Here is a 17006-nt window from a genome sequence, read left to right as displayed (position 1 = left end):
CAAGAGCCTTATTGAAAACCCTGCGCTGACAGTAGAATGTTTTATATGTGTTAAATGGTCTTGGGAAGGTATCCAAGTATTAAAATAAATATTGGGACTACAATTCCGCATCAACAGTTTATGTTCTTCATCAACATTGTAAATAATAGCTAAAAATGAAAGGCCTCTGTACTTACGTTGTAGATGCACCATCACTGTATTCCTTTCATGTATAGTTATCACCATGCTGTACAGGCAGGGGTAGTGTACTTGATATTGTTAAAATGAAGATTGCCATATGTTTATGGGTATGTGCTCTGGACAAGAAGGAAAACCATAAATTCAGCTTATTGGCTTTTACTCCCATTAAATATGTGACGGTACTGGTCTGTTCACAGTTCATTATCTCAGTAGATATAGAAGCTCCAGGTTCATCATGAGTGAGCAGACCAATTACTCTCACTTATCTAGAGTGAAATTCACTTATTTTGCTTCAAAATGTTGCCTATTTCATGCATCTCCTTCTAATCAATAAACACACCTCATTATGTTCATCTATCTCATTCCTTTTGATTATAACTCTCATTGCTAACATTTCCACAATTTGACAGCATGAAGAGTGACTCTTATGACCATCACACGCACATGGTAAAACCACTTTTACCGCCGCCACGAACGGCGAGTTTTATTTCCAGACCTAAATTCAGTTCCTAAACAGAAAGCATTCACAACTGCAGTCAGCTGTTATATCCACACGGGTATTGGAGGAATCAATACTTGGACTATTTTGAAGAAGAAAGCAGCCCCACTTAGTACAGCCCCACTATTAGATTTGGCATTCCCAAACAAATCTAGAGGCTGCAGGAGATGTATTATGTAGGTACTTTTGGTTTACACATAATGTCACAGACTGCTTTGGGCAATCTGCAAAGCAAGTCACAAATTGGCATTATTGGAGTTGTGCAGACTGGCATGGCAAGCTGTACAACTGTCATAGCCGGACACCATGCAGACTGCTATACCAGAAATGTGAAACATTAAACAAACCAGCAATCTGGAATTTGGACTTATCTGTCTGACAGTCAGAATAATGCCACCAATATTCTGGTTGTAATCTAAAATGGCATGACCAAAATGTGGATGCTAATTGTTCTGGCTTCCTCCAGATGGATAGCAATCAGAGGATCGTGCACATAATTTTACAAGTGGGCAAAGAACAAATCACTAAGATGCAAAGCTACTGGTCAGCCTGCACACTGACCTTGTGTTTGGCCAGGTATTGTTTACCATTCAACTCAGGATGAATGCTCATCAGACCAACTGTGAAACAGCAACGAAAAGCTGCAACAAATATCACTGTGCCTCAAACATATCAACATTAGTTCTTCTTTCTGATTCATTCCACCTCTGTGTAATCACATGAAGCTCTGAGACAACAGAGAACAAATGGTGTGTACTGCTCGACCTACAAGAGGCAAAATACATGAATATTCACACCAGAATATGCAACATTAATTTTGTACAGTAAGACAGTAATTTACACACAACATTCTTCGAGTTTGGTTTCTTGATGATCAGAAGTCATGCAATTGTGATAAAATTCATAATCTATATGTTGTGCCACCATCAGGTATATTGATACTTTAATTATTGTATTGCTCATCATAATTATTTAAGAGTTTTTGTGCTATTTCATCATTTGGGTATTTGAAATTTTTTTTTATGCTGGGAGCAATATGCATGGAATACATTGTCCCTCAGTGGCCTGGGTGAAGAAAGTCCATAATTGCAGCTACTCCAGTCTATCCATGTAACTAAAGTCCCTTATCCCTGGAATCATTCCAGTAAATCTCTTCTGCACCCTCTCTAAGGCCTTCACATCTTTCCTAAAGTGCGGTGCCCAGAACTGGATTCCAATACTCCAGTTGTGGCCGAACCGGTGTTTTATAAGGGTTCATCATGACTTCCATACTTTTGTACTCTATGCCTCTATGTATAAAGCTCAGGATCCTGTATGCTTTTTTAACCGCTTTCTCAACCTGTCCTGCCCCTTCAACGATTTGTGCACATATACCGCAGGTCTCTCTGTTCCTGTACCCCTTTTAGAATTGTGCCCTCTAATTTATATTGCCTCTCCTAAATGTATCACTTCGCATTTTTCTGCGTTAAATTTCATTTGCCATGTGTCCGCCATTCCACCAGCCTGTCTATATCCTCTTAAGTCTATCACTATCCTCCTCATTGTTTACTACCCTTCCAAGTTTTGTGTCATCTGCAAATTTTGAAATTGTGCCCTGTGCAAGTCCAAGTCATTAATATATATCAAGAAAAGCAGTGGTCCCAGCACCGACCCCTGGGGAACACCACTGTACACCTCCCTCCAGTCTGAAAATCAACCGTTCACCACTACTCTCTGTTTCCTGTCACTTAGCCAATTCTGTATCCATGTTGCTACTGCCCCCTTTATTCCATGGGCCGCAAAGTTGATGATAAGCCTACCGTGTGGCACTTTATCAAACGCCTTTTGAAAGTCCATATACACAGCAACTGTATTGCCCTCATCTACCCTCTCTGTACCTCATCAAAAAACTCTATCAGATTAGTTAAACACGATTTGCCTTTAACAAATCCGTGCTGGCTTTCCCTAATCAATCTACACTTGTCCAAGTGACTGTTATTCTGTCCTGGATTATCATTTCTAAAAGTTTCTCCACCACTGAGATTAAACTGACTGGCCTATAATTGCTGGGTTTATCCTTTCACCCTTTTTTGAACAAGGGTGTAACATTTGCAATTCTCATAGATATGTTGAAGTAGGCTGGCAAAGTTCTCTGTCCTAATTTCAGCCAGTCTTCAGCTAAACTCAAGGTACTAGCTCTCTAGCTGTGTTCTATTGTGAATACTGAGATGACTAAAAAATCTTATATCAATATGAATTTCGATATTTAATTTATAAAGAATAAAATATTACAACACGACAGCTAATATTGTTCCAATGTGCAATTTTACACAGTTTACTAAAAGAAACAAAAAGATTTCACGAAATATTGATTAGGTTATCTGAACATTAGATTGTCAAATTAGAGAGTTTGTGTTGCATTGTTTAATTTGTATTGTGGGAGGGGAATTTTCAAATTTTAGTGGTGTTTCTCTGACAAATTGCATGTGTGCAATATATCTGCACGTATACATGTAAATATTATCCTGCCTTTTAAGGATCATTTGTTTTAAGTCCCGTCCAGAGTTCAGAACAACAGCAGGTGTCTAGTTATTAAATCCATTGGATAAAAAATCTAATTTAATAACAATTCATTCTTTCAGTAAAATTTCGAAACAGTGTGACCCCGATGTTTCGAAGTAAATGACTTTTTTGTCGAGAAACTGTGGTTTCAACGGAGTTTCACTTTTGAAGTAACGGATCGGACTGAAAATTTATAAAATTCCAATGCACCAGACATCAGTGTTTGCAAATCTTCCAAAGATTAAATCGCGGTTAAATCAGAACAAAATAATCTAAATTAATTTAATAACAGATTGGGAATATTCCTAAATTTGTTTGTTAGAAGTTCAATTTAAAAAAAAAGCAAGACTAAAAAGTCACTCCTTTGGGATCCGATGGATATCTAAAAATGAAACTAATGTTCACAGAAAAGGAATCAAGAGATCATTTTAAAGAGAATGGGGAAATGAAATTATGATGTGGGGGCGGTGGGTTGTTAAAACCTAACCTTTCCATGCATTGCATCCTGCCTGCTGGGCTGCCCCGCTGCTTGCTGATCTTTGATCCCATGTACCTCTTTTTTGCGCAAGGCAAGGTTACAGAGCAGAGTGTGTGTGTGTGTGTGTGTGACAAAAGGTTGGAGGCAGCCCCAGCAGCAGTCGCTCAATCTCCATCCAGTTGCCTAGTCCCTGAATCCCTTGACAGACGGGACTCCAGCTCTTACACACTCACTCAGTGTGTGTTGGCCTCATCCCTCCAGACAAGCTCGGTGCACTCTGGAGTGAAGCGTGTGGCTCTCTCTCTCTCTCTCTCCAGTCGGCGCTGGGTCATTCGCCACGGACATCGCACTGAAGGGAGAAGGGGGGGCGAAAACCACTGGCAGATCCACTCACTCCCCCCCACTCCAGCCAGCGCGCCGTCAGCAGCCTCTCCACAGACCACGGCTGGAGGGGAAGAGAAGGAGCAGAGAGCGAGCAGGGGAAAGGAAAGTCCCCCCCCCCCCCCCCAACCCACCCACAAAAAAAAAACACTCACTCTCACCACACACACACAAGGCGAGCGGGCGAAAACCGAGCGGGCAGCCGAGAGGGGGCCGTCGCTTCCTTCCTTCTCCTCCCAGGTGAGACTCAAGCGAAGCCGGTGGGGCTCGGGGGGGGGGGACGTGTGGGGCCTACTGGCTTGCGCGCTGTTACCGCAAACTTCAAGTTGTGGAGCTGTGGATTTCCGTAGTCGGCCGGGTTCGCAGAAAATGGCGCCCCTGGCTCCTGCGCTCCTCTCCTGACAGGGGCATGGAGGAGAGGAGAGGAGCGGAGCAAAGTCAGGGGTCGTCAGCCCACTCTCCCTGCATGTGTGCGCGGCTGCATTTTCTTTTTTTTTTGGTAAATTTAATATCAATGCAATCGTGTGTGTGTGTGTAGATTTATATTTACGCGTTGCAGAAAGTGGATTTAAAGGGAAAGGCGAAGCAGGAAAAGGCCGGCGTTTAATATTTTTTTTAAAAAAAGAAAAAAAAAAAAATTTTTTTGCCTCTTATGCAATTTTTTATTTTTTTTGCAAAAAAAAAAGCTGAGGTTGTATCTTTCAACACACGGGTAGGGTAGATGTAGAATTGCATCTGCGTTTACTGCCGAGCCTTGGAGGGGAGGGGGGGGGGGAAGGACAGGCGCGTAAAGGAGGAAGGGGTGACCCCGGTGCTGTGCGCCAAGCTGCTGCTGCTGCTGCCTCTTTGGAACCGAGTGGGGCACCGGGCAGCCGCCAAAGGCGCACGGGCTGCAGCCGGCACCGGGTGAGCACCCAGCGAGCAGCGCTTGGCACAGGCACCCACCCCGACAACACCACCCTCGCTTAACCACTCGCCTCTCTGCAATAATTGGCAGCAGTCGCCTTTTCAATAAAAGATATGTAATGTCAAAAAAAAAAAGGAAGCCTTCCTCCTGCTCTCTTTGGATCTCCGGCTATTTATTTATTGTTTTTTTTTGAACCACTCTTTGCTGCTGTTATTTTTTTTCTCTCTCTTTTTGCATTCTCTCTTCTCCCCACCCCCTCCTCCTTTTTTTCTCTTTCTCTTTGCGCCGCAGACAGTCTGGTGAAGTGACTGCGAGCGTGGGGCACTAATTCTGTGCAGATTGAAAACGTTTACGTTTTGTAGCCTTCAATTGTGCCTTTGATCAAGTTAATCTGCCTTTTTAATGGTCCCAAATTTCGAGTCTGTCTCTTTTTTTTTGTTGACAAAGTAGCTGTTAGAGGATTTCCACCCCCCTCTCTCTCTCTCTCTCTCCCCTTTTGGATAATAGGGCGATGCAAATCGTGCCATACGGAGGGGGGGGAAAAAAAGAGAAGAGGGTTTGTTGTGTGCGCCCGGGCGGTGGCAAGAAGACAGGGCTGAAATAAAAAGGGTGGCTTGAAGAGAGGGAGTTTGGAGTGTCATGCAAAAAGGTTTTATTTGCAGCAAGTGCTGATACTGTATCTGCGCAACCGAAATGTTGCCTTGCGCACACTCGGAGCTGACATCTTGTAGCCGCTGGCACTGTGGAGCTGGAGGGGCTGAGAGCCTGGGTGTTGGCTGAAGCCCCGCTCCACTTCTCCGGCGTGCGGCGCTCGTACGCGGCGTCTTCTCTTTCCCCCCCCCCCCCCAGTTCCCAGGTTGCGATGTAGCGGCATGAGAGTAACTTATGTGTCCTTTCACCCACCCACCCACCCTCCTCTCCTCTCCTTCCCCAGTGCGGCCGCAGGAGGAGAGGGTGAGAAATGGCACCGAGTCCGCGGTCTCACTTCATGCGTTCTGGGCGTTGAGAAGTAACCAAAGCCCCAGCGAGGGAGAGGGAGAGGGAGGGGAGGGGAGAAACGTGCGGCGTGCGGAGAGGCCGGGAATTGGCTTCGTTTCCCAAACGGAACTTTTTGCTAGCGACGATCATATAATCAGACATAAAGTGGCAATAACAGATATATATTTTAAAAATTGTTTTCTCTCTAGAAGCGCGCCGAGAGGGAGGGTAGGATTTTTTTTAAAAAAAAGAAATGGTGATAAAATGCGGATTTTTTTTTTAATGAAATAATTGAACTGCAGATCATACAGTGAGGGCCACGCCGATTGGGGTCGGTGACTGGAGCGGAGAGAGTTGCGCCCACACCCGCTCCTAACTGAGGTAATCCTCAGGTCACGCCGAATGCAAATTGCGCCACGCCGCCTGGCCGAGGTTCCCCGATAGCGAGCGGTCGCTCAAACACTTGAGCACAAGAGGCGGCAAACTCCCTCCTCTCCACTTGTACAGCCCCGACTGGGAGACTAATGGGGGGGGGGAAACAAGTTTGACAAGTGTTGTTCCAGTTGGGGTTCACTGTCATGGAGATAGTTGGGGTAGCCTGTTCTTCATTGGGGCTTCCTATTGCTTTGGTTTCAAAGTGGGGTTTTACAGGGATGGGGATTTCTTAAAGTAGAAATTACTGTTCGCTATCCGTACTGAAGTATTGAAGTTGACGAAAGGTCTTCGACCTGAAGCGTTAACTCTGGTTCTTTCTCCACAGATGCTGCCTGACTTGCTGAGCTTCTCCAGCATTTTCTGTTTTTATTTCAGATTTCCAGGGGCAGTGTTTTGTTTTTGAAGTAAGGTCGACGTTTGCAACGCTATTTAATATTGTTTTGCGCCGTTTAAGTTTTGAACGATACCGTCAAGCGCCCTGTGGTTCCGCTCTCCGGGGTCGTGTCAAGCATATCATTAGAAAATCCATTTTATGAAATTATGGAATACTATATTGAAGCGCAACTCTAGCGAATTTCTCTTCCAGTTTTGTTTTGGAAGATTCATCTGAAACTTGACACATGTACAGGACACATCATCACTTTTCCGTTAAACTATTAACAAGCACACCCATTACTTGAAGATGTCGAACTGTTTTGAAAGTCTCTTTATGGAATAGTTTCAAGCCCTTCTATTGGATTTACTTTATTAGATTAGATGTTGTCAGCCTCTGGTGTAATGTAAAGTTAGTCACAGGTACAGTTGGGATAGACTCATTGCTGAGCCTATACTCTGAGATAGCCTTGGAAATGGAGTCACATTGTGTTGGAGTGGGAATGCACACCTGTGATGTGATATAAGGCCATCTAAATTAAAATGACAGTTCAGAGAAACAGTGACACTTAACTGCTTAATTTTGGCACTCAAAATTTTTTTAAAAAATACGGCAGACCGTTTACAACAGAATTGTATTATTAACTATTCTGTCACTTAAAAATCTTTTGAATTATATTTGCCTTGTTTGCCTGAAGGGAATCTTGATGGATGAGCAAATTGGCTGATGCCATTGGCTTCTGCAGTTATCCCGTCAGGTATAAGAACATAAGAGCATAAGAAATAGGAGTAGGCCATACGGCCCCTTAAGCCTGTTCCGCCATTCATTCAGATCGTAACTGATCTTCGACCTCAACTCCACTTTCCCGCCCGATCCCCATATCCCTCGAGTCCAAAAATCTATCCATCTCAGCCTTGAATATATTCAATGACTCAGCATCCACAGCCCTCCGGGGTCGAGAATTCCAAAGATTCACACCCCTCTGCGTGAAGAAATTCCTCCTTATTTCAGTCTTGAATGGCCGACTCCGCATCCTGCGATTATGCCCCCCAGTTCTAGACTCTTTAGCCAGGGGAAACAAGGTACTGTGGCAGGTGCAGGAACAAGCTTATTGTCAGGGAAATAAAGTCTGGCTATGAGGGGGAGGGAAGGGATGAAACACACAGCTGCAAATTTCCGTTCCAACATGGCTGTGGCAGAAGATTTGGAGTGGCTCCTTCACTTTTTAATTGTCTTTTTTAAAGACAAAAATCTTTATACCATTTTTTAAAATAGTTACATGCATTTGACATTTTTGGGAGTTCCTCTAATGTCTCAGTGGATAAATACTCCATGCAGTGTGGTACTGAGATAGACTGCCAGATCCCCAGGTGTAATCCCTCCTCCCTGCTGAATTAGACAATCCCAGTTTATGGCAGCAGTGAAGTTACTACAAATGGACACGGTGCCCCAGGCTAGCAAGGGAAAAAGATATCATCGAATGTTTGCACCCCTGGTTGTATTGAGTGACTCCTGATGGAAAGTGCCTTTGTTTGGACATGAGGTGAGAACAGGATCGAGCTCTGCTATAGTGAAACCCCTCCTCCTCCCACCCCCCACGATGGAATCGCCTGCTGCTGTCTAGACTTGCAGCTGGAGAATGGCCATTTATGTGAGGTACCAGAGAACTTCCAGCATCTGTGGAACTGTACACCAGCATGAGTCACCACCTTCAGGAGAGGAAAGGGAGAAGTGTTTTTTTAAAATTATTTCTGCTGCTGACATCACACAAACAGGATTCCTCCCTTAAATTACTAAAGTCAATTGATAGAAACATCAAAATAGACCTGTGTGGGCTTTTGAAGGATATTGCATTGAAGGTGCATTTAAATAGAAAGAAACCAAGGCGAATGAGGAGAATTTTTTTTACGCAGCAAGTTGTTATGATCTGGAATGCACTGCCTGAAAGGGTGATGGATGCAGATTCAATAATAACTTTCAAAAGGGAATTGGATAAATACTTGAAGGGGAAAAATTTGCAGGGCTATGGGGAAAGGGCAGGGGAATGGGACTAATTGAATAGCTGTTTCAAAGAGCTGGCACAGGCACGATGGGCCTAATGGCTGCCTTCTGTGCTGTATCATTCTTTGATTTTAAGAGGGCTTACAGATCATGTCGGGTAGCATACAAGTTTTTTTTCAGTTGTACATCAGCAGTTATTACTCAATTCCAACATTCATTGTTGGAATGATATGCAACAACTTAGATTTAACTAATACCTTGATGTGACAAAATGTCCCCAGGTGTTTCATAGAGGGGCAGGAATTGCAGAACAGTTAGAGGAGGTGACAAATGATGTGGATGGAGAAATAGAAATGGGTTTAGAAGAGGCTTTTGAATGGAAGAGACGGGGCACGTGGAGAGATTTAGAAAAATAACTCCAGCATGCAGGGCCGTGATGCTGAAGGCACTGGTGCTTATAATGGTGGGTGTAGCATGTAATACCATCCAGACTCAAAGAATGGAGGGTACAAATGTAGGTTTGGAGAGGGTTGTAAAGGAAGGGTGGAGCTAGACCACCGAGGGATTTGTAGATGAGGATTTTGAAGTCTATGCGTTGAGAAGATGGAGCTGATGGGGCAGTGAGGACTGGAGTGAAGATTGAGCAGGACTTGGTGCATCTGGAGTTGGAGTTTGTGTAGAATCATAGAAAGGTTACAGCACGGAAGGAGGCCATTCGGCCCATCGAGTCCGCGCCAGCTCTATGCAAGAGCAATCCAGCTAGTCCCACTCACCCGCCCTTTCTCCATAGCCCTGCAAATTTTTTCCTTTCAAGTACTTATCCCTATCGTTTTTGAAGGCCATGATTGAATCTGCCTCCACCACCCCCCACCCCTTGAGCAGTGCATTCCAGATCCTAACCATTCGCTGTGTAAAAAAGCTTTTCCTCCTGTCACCTTTGGTTCTTTTGCCAAAATCACCTTAAATCTATGTCCTCTGGTCCTTGACCCTTCCGCCAATGGGAACAATTTCTCTCTATCTGCTCTGTCTCGACCCTTCATGATTTTGAATACCTCTGTCAAATCTCCTTGCAACCTTCTCTGTTCCAAGGAGAACAACCCAACTTCTCCAGTCTATCCACGTAACTAAAGTCCCTCATCCCTGGAATCATTCTAGTAAATCTCTTCTGCACCCTTTCTAAGGCCTTCACATCTTTCCTGGAGTGCGGTGCCAGAACTGGACACAATACTCCAGTTGTGGCCGAACCAGTGTTTTATAAAGGTTCATCTTGACTTCCTTAACTTTGTACTCTATGCCTCTATTTATAAAGCCCAGGATCCCGTATGCTTTTTTAACCACTTTCTCAACCTGCCCTGCCACCTTCAATGATTTGTGCACAAATACCCCCAGATCTCTCTGTTCCTGTAACCCTTTTAGACTTGCGCCCTCTAGTTGATTTTGGATGGAACTCTGTGAAGGCATTAGAAAAATTGAGCCTGGAGATGACTGGGATAGATGAGGTTTTGACTGGTGTTGGGGATGAGGTAGGTACAGAGTCGGCTGTATTCTGAAGATGGAAATGGGAAATCTTGGTGATAGACTGGATGTGGAAGTTGAAGCTCAGCTTAAGGTTGAGATGTCATGCTTCGTTTGAGCAAGGAGCTGGGGAGAGGGCAGCTGGAGGCTAAATTAGAGTTTCTGGCAAGAACTGAATGGGATGGATTATTCTTGCTGATATTTAGCGAGACAAAGTTCTGGCTTACCCATGACTTGATGTTGAACAGGCAGTCTGACAGCAAGAGTTGTAATTTTGAGGGTATTGGCAGAAATGTAAAGCTGGGTATCTTTGGTATGGAAGTAAATCTCATGCTTACACGTTATGTCGCTGGCATCCAGCGTGTTTGAGGAATAGGAGGGGGCCAAGGAAGGAACCTTGGTGGGGGGGGAGGGAGACACAGTGTTTCAGGGTTGTTTCTGTGTTGCATGATTATTTAGTTACCATGGCTCTGATTTTCAAATAAAATTGCGGTAGCGTTGGGGGCTGGGAAGGCTACGAAAATCCCGAGCGGGTGAGGAAGCCGGCCCCAACCTGCTGATCTCCGGGTTTCCCGCAGAAGTGCCTGTGTGTGCGCATGCTTCCCAAATGCAGAAGTCCCGCTGGCAATTAAACCCAGCAGGATGATAGTTAAAGAAACAAATGTACCTCATTGAGGTACTTTATTACTGACATAGTAGATAGTTGAAATGATTTTAAACTTACCTGGGCGGCTTTCCTATGGCTTAGAACATAAGAACCTAAGAAATAGGAGCAATCGGCCCCTCGAGCCTGCTCCGCCATTCAATAAGATCATGGCTGATCTGATCCTAACCTCAAATTTAAATTCATATCCAATTTCCTGCCCGCTCCCCGTAACCCCTAATTCCCTTTACTTCTAGGAAACTGTCTATTTCTGTTTTAAATTTATTTAATGATGTTGCTTCCTGGGGCAGCAAATTCCACAGACCTACTACCCTCTGAGTGAAGAAGTTTCTTCTCATCTCAGTTTTGAAAGAGCAGCCCCTTATTCTAAGATTATGCCCCCTAGTTCTAGTTTCACCCATCCTTGGGAACATCCTTACCGCATCCACCCGATCAAGCCCCTTCACAATCTTATATGTTTCAATAAGATCGCCTCTCATTCTTCTGAACTCCAATGAGTAGAGTCCCAATCTACTCAACCTCTCCTCATATGTCCGCCTCCTCATCCCCGGGATTAACCGAGTGAACCTTCTTTGTACTGCCTCGAGAGCAAGTATGTCTTTTCTTAAGTATGGAGACCAAAACTGTATGCAGTATTCCAGGTGCGGTCTCACCAATACCTTATATAACTGCAGCAATACCTCCCTGTTTTTGTATTCTATCCCCCTAGCAATAAACGCCAATATTCCGTTGGCCTTCTTGATCACCTGCTGCACCTGCATACTAACTTTTTGATTTTCTTGCACTAGGACCCCCAGATCCCTTTGTACTGCAGTACTTTCCAGTTTCTCACCATTAAGATAATAACTTGCTCTCTGATTTTTCCTGTCAAAGTGCATAACCTCACATTTTCCAATATTGTATTGCTTCTGATTGACGCCTAGTGAAATCAGGCATGAAAGACCGGATCAGGCAAAAATAAACAAAATAAATTAACTAAAAAACCATTGCACAAAGTTTAAAAAAACAAAATAAACCTACCTTTCCACCGATGTCGCCTGCACACCCCTGCTCCGATGTCCCGCTCACCCCCCCGATGTCTCCCTCGCCAATGTTCCTCTCAGCCCCCGATGTCTCACCCCAGCCCACCCCGTTCTCCCCCTCTCACCCCAGCCCACCCCATCTTCAGTGCCCTCCACTCTGTTCCAGCGCCAAATGACGTGTGTGTCTCTCTCTCTCTCCCTTTCCACCCCCTCCTCCGGCGCTACAGCTCCTGTCGGCAGACAGCCTGTCAATCAGGCTGGATGCCAGGCTCGAAACCCGGAAACAACTTTAATCACCATCAATTACATCGTGATCGTGTAGGAAAAGTTAAGTTTTTTTTCATGCGGGTTTGCCACGCGCACCTTCATGCCCCCACTGCCAACCCGCCACTCTTTTAAATTGATCCCCATATGTCTAATATACATTTTAGATATATATATACACCAATAGATCTCCTGTGGCATTGGCCATGGTGAGTCGAAGGATACGCTGTTTTATAACAAATCAGTGACCAAGTAGGCATGGGAGGAGAAGCCATTGCAGGAGCTGTGCTGGTTATACTGAGATAGGTAGAACAAGAGCTATGAGAGGGTGGTACAATAGAGATGGACCAAAGAGGAGAGGTGATGGAGGAAGATGAATTGGACAAATAGGGATAAGGCACCAGGGTTACAGTCACATAGGATATTGTTTCTGACTGGGGCAGTTTCAGTATAATGGGCAGGGCAAAAACCAGTCTAAGGTGATTTGAACAGGGAGCAGTTGGATGGCAGGAGGCTGAGACAGCAGAGCATCAGTCTGTAGCACCTGAAAATAACATGGGTTGCCAGATGCAGACTCCAGTACTCTGGCATTTCTGTTTTGTGAATAGTTTAAAAATGATGTCTGTTGGAAGGGCAGTATACTTTTAAAAATAAGATTTTTATTTTCAGTGAGCACTTTATCAATGTCAAAGTTACAAGGTGCCAATGCACAAGTTATGAGGGTTCCTGGAGGTTTCTTTTTGTTTCAGGGTTGTGCATGATTATTCAGTTATACATCTGCAGTATATTTTATAGGTATAATTAGTGAAACACTAATTATTTATTTTTGATTGAAAAATCCCAAAGCTTGTGAGGCAATTTAAATATTTAAAAAAATAACCTGATAATATAAACCATTTTGTTACCAGGTTTTATCAAAAAATACTTTGGTACTCTTCTGATATTTTTCTGAGGTAATTTATGGAATTGTTTATGATTGACAGCAAGACGAGCCATTCACGGAGGATGCAGGTGTTAACCTTGGCTCACTGGTAGCACTCTCACCTTTGAACCAGAAGGTTGTGGGTTCAAGTCTCACTCTAGAGACTTGAGCACATAATCCAGGCTGACACTTCAGTGCAGTACTCAGGGAGTGTTGCACTGTTGGAGGTGCTGTCCTTTGGATGAGGCATTAAACCTCTCTCATGGATGTAAAAGATCTCATGGCACTATTCGAAGAAGAGCAGGGGAGTTTTCCTCGGTGTCCTGGCCAATATTTATCCCTCAACCAACATCACTAAAACAGATTATCTGGTCATTTATCTCGTTGCTGTTTGTGAGACCTTGCTGTGTGCATATTGGCTGCTATGTTTCCTATATTACAACAGTGACTACACTTCAGGAATATTTCATTGGCTACAAAGTGCTTTGAGATGTCCTGAGGTTGTGAAAGGCGCTATATAAATGCCAGTTCTTTCTTTCTTTAAAAGCCTTGTCCCCTCCGGTGCACTCTCCGATGAGGGGAAAAAAGACAGTGCACACCTAGACCTGATTATGGTAATTGACCAGATAGTGTATATGGAAGTCAAGGCACCCTTGTGACCAAAGAATGATTAAGTTCAACTTGATTTGAGGTTCAGAAATATCGAGAGCCAGGTATATAACCTAACAAGCGCTATCTTCAAAGAAAGAATGGCTTAAGTAAATTGATTTGGGGCTGGGGTGTGGCGGTAGTTGTTCAACAATACTTCAGTCGAAGACAAGTGAAACAGCTTCAAAAATATTACGAAGCATTCAGGATAAATACATGCCTACGATTAGCACGCATTTCCATAAATGATAAATGAATCAGCAGTGAAATGGAAGAAGAACCTCTACAAATCTTGGGGTGAGAAAAGTGAGGAGGTTCACTGTGCAGAAAGACAGTACAAGGGCAAAAAGAGTCCTGGGAAAAAAAATAGAGCTGTACACAAAAAACATTGTAGCAAGAGATTCTTTCAGTTATTCAACAGGAAGAGAGCAGTAAAAGATGTGAGAACTACAAAAAGGTGCAAACCGGGCTGAAACAGAGTTTGAACACAAGAACGTTAGTGTTTTGAATGGTTACCTCTTTCAATTTTTCACAAACAAAGACAGAATCATGTGCTCCCTAAGTAGCGATAATCTAAGTAGAATTAATGACTTTGATATAAATGACTAGAGAAGCTAAAAGGGCTCAAAACAAATAAATCACAGGGAAAGATGGTATTTATCCCAGAGTGCGAAGAGAGGGGAGGCGATTTATGAGGCATTGACTCCCATTGTGAGGGATTTGTTGAACACTGTGGAGATACCATTAGATTGGAAACAGGCTGACTTGGTGCACGTTTTTAAACAGGGCAATAAAACAGATGTAGGCAATGATATTCCCATTAATCTTAATTCAATACGATGCACAATAATGGAATCAATTATCGGGAGCAAACTTCAGGATCATCTGTGCAGTAAGAAACTAGTAAACGGCAGTCAACATGAATTCAAAAGGGGCAGATTAGTCTGACTAACTTTGACTTTTTTGAGGAACTGACATCGTGAATGGCCTGTGGAAAGCCGTATGGCAGAGTGTAACGAGACTTGCAAAAATTTAACAAAGTTCTGCATGGAAGCCTACTAGTTAAGCTCAATTCAGTGAGGATTTAGGTCACACGATGGGAAAGTATAAGACATTGGGTGGATGGTAGAAAACAGTGGAGTTATATTTCTATTTTATGTCACTGACTTGGATTCAGAAACTGTAAATTGGTTAAATTTGCAGATTATACCAAACTAGGAAGGGCAGTTGATTCTCAGGAGGTAGCTTGAGAAATACAGAACATAGAAATGGGCAGAATAATGGCAGAGGAAATTTAATATGGACTAGTGTAAAGTATTGCACATAGAAGAAAAATTGAGCAACACGTACTCTGTGAATCATGTTGACATAAGTAAGAATGAAATTGGGAGAGATCTTGATGGATGCTCGATGTGTCTAACCACTTGAGAGCAGCAATCAGTAGAGCAAATAGAATGCTGAACCATATAGCTGTAGCAGTAGAGTACAAGTCAGAGGAAATCAGGCTCAAACTGTATAGTGCTGTTGCCTGGGTTAGACCAAACCTTGAGTGTGGTGTTCACGTCTCATCACCAAATACAGGCACTGGAACCAGTTGAGAGAGGAGTCACATGGTTGGTCTCTAATGTTAGAGATCTGTGCTATGAACAAAGACTGGAGAAACCTGGGTATTTCCGTTTTGAAAGTAGGCGACTGAGAGGTTATCTTATAGAGGCATATAATATAGCAAGCAGTATGGAAAAGGTAAATCTGGAAAATAATTGCAGACTAAATTGCTAAAGCAGGACAAGTTAAAACTAGTAAAAGATAAACTTCGAACTGATGTCAAAAAATTCTTCACTCACACAACAGATGAAATGGGCAAAGTAATGGAGGCAATATCCTTGAAATTATTTAAAAACCATTTGGATGCCTCAATGGAACTGTCAGGTTTTTCTGGATGGATGAACTAAATGGGCCGAATGGCATTCCACAATTTTTTTTTATTCGTTCATGGGATGTGGGCGTCGCTGACGAGGCCAGCATTTATTGCCCATCCCTAATTGCCCTCGAGAAGGTGGTGGTGAGCCGCCTTCTTGAACCGCTGCAGTCCGTGTGGTGACGGTTCTCCCACAGTGCTGTTAGGAAGGGAGTTCCAGGATTTTGACCCAGCGACGATGAAGGAACGGCGATATATTTCCAAGTCGAGATGGTGTGTGACTTGGAGGGGAACGTGCAGGTGGTGTTGTTCCCATGCGCCTGCTGCTCTTGTCCTTCTCGGTGGTAGAGGTCGCGGATTTGGGAGGTGCTGTCGAAGAAGCCTTGGCGAGTTGCTGCAGTGCATCCTGTGGATGGTGCACACTGCAGCCACAGTGCGCCGGTGGTGAAGGGAGTGAATGTTTAGGGTGGTGGATGGGGTGCCAATCAAGCGGGCTGCTTTATCTTGGATGGTGTCGAGCTTCTTGAGTGTTGTTGGAGCTGCACTCATCCAGGCAAGTGGAGAGTATTCCATCACACTCCTGACTTGTGCCTTGTAGATGGTGGAAAGGCTTTGGGGAGTCAGGAGGTGAGTCACTCGCCGCAGAATACCCAGCCTCTGACCTGCTCTCGTAGCCACAGTATTTATATGGCTGGTCCAGTTAAGTTTCTGGTCAATGGTGACCCCCAGGATGTTGATGGTGGGGGATTTGGCGATGGTAATGCCGTTGAATGTCAAGGGGAGGTGGTTAGACTCTCTCTTGTTGGAGATGGTCATTGCCTGGCACTTATCTGGCGCGAATGTTACTTGCCACTTATGAGCCCAAGCCTGGATGTTGTCCAGGTCTTGCTGCATGCGGGCTCGGACTGCTTCATTATCTGAGGGGTTGCGAATGGAACTGAACACTGTGCAGTCATCAGCGAACATCCCCATTTCTGACCTTATGATGGAGGGAAGGTCATTGATGAAGCAGCTGAAGATGGTTGGGCCTAGGACACTGCCCTGCAGCAATGCCCTGGGGCTGAGATGATTGGCCTCCAACAACCACTACCATCTTCCTTTGTGCTAGGTATGACTCCAGCCACTGGAGAGTTTTCCCCCTGATTCCCATGGACTTCAATTTTACTAGGGCTCCTTGGTGCCACACTCGGTCAAATGCTGCCTTGATGTCAAGGGCAGTCACTCTCACCTCACCTCTGGAATTCAGCTCTTTTGTCCATGTTTGGACCAAGGCTGTAATG

The 17006-nt window shown here is 44.1% G+C and overlaps 1 protein-coding gene across 1 annotated transcript in view; it reads left to right on the top strand.

The window, feature by feature from the left end:
- The first annotated feature begins 3861 nt into the window (after positions 1-3861).
- Positions 3862-17006, top strand: part of LOC137334825 (zinc finger protein 800-like) — a 109841-nt gene continuing 96696 nt past the window's right edge. Inside the window, exon 1 of the mRNA XM_067999830.1 lies at positions 3862-4319. The gene's annotated coding sequence lies outside the window, so the exon portion shown is untranslated. The remainder of the gene's footprint in view (positions 4320-17006) is intronic.

This window comes from Heptranchias perlo, chromosome 18, assembly GCF_035084215.1.
Source record: "Heptranchias perlo isolate sHepPer1 chromosome 18, sHepPer1.hap1, whole genome shotgun sequence".
NCBI lineage: Eukaryota > Metazoa > Chordata > Chondrichthyes > Hexanchiformes > Hexanchidae > Heptranchias > Heptranchias perlo.
This window is presented reverse-complemented; position numbering and strand designations above follow the sequence as displayed.